This window comes from Echinops telfairi, unplaced genomic scaffold, assembly GCF_000313985.2.
Source record: "Echinops telfairi isolate 266 unplaced genomic scaffold, ASM31398v2 ScPeMD7_1;HRSCAF=3_0, whole genome shotgun sequence".
Taxonomy (NCBI): domain Eukaryota; kingdom Metazoa; phylum Chordata; class Mammalia; order Afrosoricida; family Tenrecidae; genus Echinops; species Echinops telfairi.
Genome location: NW_022103896.1, coordinates 13391037 through 13394755, shown reverse-complemented (window position 1 = coordinate 13394755; position 3719 = coordinate 13391037).

Genomic DNA, 3719 nt, shown 5'->3' with positions numbered 1-3719 from the left:
GGGGGGGTGGGGGGGATGAAGGCAGAGGGACATTCATACATTGTCCCTGAGTAATGTTTTAGAAATCAGCTCTCAGTTTCATATATTCTTATCTATTCACACTCTTTGGCCATTCAAATACTTGGCACGGTAAGAAGGGATTTGGTATGTGAACTCTTCACTGCAGAATTTGTGAAGGGAGACCAAGAGCAATGTCTGATAAAAGGTCATCATCATGATAGTGGTTCCCCTTGAGACGTAAGCTCAAAGCTGCTTTTATCGGAAGATTGGCCTGATGCTTAAGGCCATGGGGTTTTGAGTGAAAGCCTCTGGGTTTGAAATAATAAATTAATTGATTTTTACCTTGAGCCCAGTTATGGGTGCTACAAGAGAGTCACTTCTTTGGGTTGTTGAGGATGGTGACAGTGCTGCCATGTCTTCAAGGGGAGAAATTTAGGAAGGCATTGCGATTGGACCCTTTGGAAATACAGGAAATCCAACGAATGGTCTCCCACTCATCATGTCCTTAATTCTACAACTTTAGCTCTTCTCGGGGTGCCTTTGGACTCAGACGTGTGCTCAGCTTTGGCCCTTGCTGAGCAAACTCACTTGTGTCAGTGTTTCTTCTCTCCTGGGGTTGGGTTTGCTCACACTGGAGGGCTGGCCAGCTCCAGGAGGCCTGGACTGGACTCGCTGCTTAGGATTCGAGTTCATATGAAACATAGTTGTGTTGTCACAGCCAAAGTCATCCTAGATCAGCTGACTTAAACAGCATAGAATAAAACTAGCCTAACGGCTACAAGTAGTATAATTTAATTTTCAGAAAATGAGAAATGAGTTCTGGGGGAAATAGCCACAAACAAACACACAAACAGCAGCATTGTTTTTATTCTAGAGATGGTAGGAGCTTCCTCTTCTGTCCGTAGGTGGCAAAAGAAGCTCGTGGGACACAGGTATGGTGTAATGTACAGTTAGGGGCAGAACTGGTTTCCAAAGGGGAAGTGAACACACAGAAAAAGAGGGCCAGGGCAAGAGGCCGCCGTCACCAGTTTTGCTTCTATGGGTGTGGATGGGCCCATTCTGAGTGATCAGCTTGGGTTGACCTGGCTCTCCTTCAACATTCAAATGTTCAAAGCATATGAAGAGGAACTCTGGGGGCACCATGGGTAAATGCTAAGCTGCTCAGTGAAAGGTGGGCACCTCAAGCCCACCAGCTACTTCACTAGCGACCGATGCGGCAGTCGGCTTCTGTGAAGATGTGAGCCTTGGAACCCAGCGGCAAGTCCACACTGTCCTGTTGCTCTTGCTGTTAGGTGTTGCTATGGTTCTGACCCATAGCAGCCCTGTGCACAACAGATGAAGCACTGCCTGGTCCTGCGCCATCCTCATAATTGTCCCTATGCTTGAACCCATTGTGGCAGCCACAGTGTCAATTCCTCTCCTTGAGGGCCTTCCTCTTTTTCACTGTCCTTCTACTTACTCTAGCATGATGTCCTCCTCCAGGGACTGGTCTGTCCTGACCACATGTCCTCAGTATATAAGTATGCGTCTAAAAAGCACTCTGTCCTAAAGGATGACTGTGAGCTGGAATCAACTTGAAGGTATCGGTGGAAGGAGTCCTGGAGCCTCAATGAAGGGGTGCTTGGCAGCTAACTAAAAAGGTGAGTGGTTCAAACCCACCAGCTGCTCTGCGAGGGAAAGTGTGCCAATCTGCTTCTGTAAAGATTTACAGCCTCAGAAATCCTATGGGGAAGTTCTAGCTTGTCCTAGGTGGGTCTCTATGAGTCATCATTGACTTGATGGCACCCAATAGAAACAATAGCAACAAGCATTTGAAACCCAAACCGCTGAGCAAGGGCTGTAGGTACACAGAGAGTGTAGCAGAATGTTGAGTGCAGAATGCATGAATTGGGAGGAGAGGCAATGAGGAAGAAGAGTTTCTGGTAGGGAGTACACAACTACAGGCTATTCAGGCCATGCTGGTTTATCGATCCATCCATTTGCTGAAGATATTTCTTTAGCCAATAACATGCTTGGCACTGGAGATTTAAAAAATGAATGAGAACATGGCTCCTGACTTGTAATAGATATTTACAGGCTGGAGAGAGGAAATAGGGACCTATACAAACACTACCACGTTGCCTATGAAAAGCCCATCTGATGTACACTGGTACAGATAGGAACTGGAAACAGGGAATCCAGGACAGGTGAACCCCTCAGGATTCAACCACCAGAGTGGTGAGAGTGGCGATACCAGGAGCGTAGAAGGAAGGTGGGGTAGAAAGGGGGAACTGATCACAAGAATCTACATATAACCCCATCCCTGGGGGAATGGACAACAGAAAAGTAGGTGAACGTAGATGTCAGACAGTGTAAGAAATGACAAAATAATAATAATTTATAAATCCCTATCTTATACATATATGAATGTCACTGGATTTACTTTACACCACTTGGCCTAACGCATTATGGTTCCATTATGGACCCTCTACAAGATCCCTCTCAAGTTCATATCCAATGCCATTCCATTGATGCTAACTCAAACCACCCTGAAGAACAGAGTTGTTCCTTAGGATTTCCAGGACTGCACATCTATATGAAATTAGCCTGCTTCCGCCTTTTCCTGTGGAGTAGTTGATGGGTTTCAACCACCAAGTTTAACTTAGCAGCCCGACACGTTCCACCCTGTGGATTTTCCTACATTCGGCATCATTGCATGTGTTGTGTGAGGCTGAAGAGAAATTTATAGACTAGTATAGGACATCTGGGCTAATATTGGACTTATGGACTTGATCTGGACTGGGCTGGGATGTTTTCTTACTAAACAATTACTCTTCAATAGAAAGCTCTCTCTTACACATATATGAATGTCCCTGGATTTGTTTCTCTAGTCAACTTGGACTAACACACTTATTCAATGTCCAAATTTCCCATATATATTAGGTGATCAAAGCCATGAACCATATGATTCATGGCTTGGATCAGGTGATATCTTTCCTCTTCAACACTTTAAAGAGAGTTTGTGCAGCAGATTTACCTGATCCAAGGTGTCCTTTGGCCTCTTGACTGATGCTTCTGTGAGCATTGATTACAGACCCAAGCAAGATAAAATCCTTTATAATTTCAACCTTTTCTCCATTTATGATGATGTTACTTATGGGTACAGTTGCGAGGATTTAAGTCTTCTTTACATTGAGTTATAATCCAAGGTTGCAATCCTTGATCTTCATCAGCAAATGCTTCAAGTCTTCCTCACTTTCATCAAGCAAGGTTGTATCATCTCTGTATATCACAAGTTATTAATAAGCCTTCATCTAAACCTGATGCCACTTTCTTCTTCAGATAAGTAGATGGATAAAATTATTAGTTGAAGTGATTTAAAAAAATATTTTGAGGATAGTGTTACAGAACCAAGAATATAAAGTGTATCATAACTCACACTTAATAGGACTTCTTTATTCTTGGCCTCTTTATTAAACACCAGGATATATCTTTTGTCCTCTCCCTTCTTCTTTGTCACCTGTCATTGCCATTCAGCATGGCTCGTGTCTGGATCCAGAATCGTGTGCAAGCTTGCCTACAGGGGCTTGGCTGAGAAGGATGCTCTTAGGAGCATGCTCTCCTTTCTCCTTTTGGTGGTTGTTGCCTAGCAACAACTTGACAGGGGCAAAAGGGGACTCTAATGGCCAGAACTCAGCATGACATTATTTTGGGGCCATTATTGATAAGTAAAGAAGCCT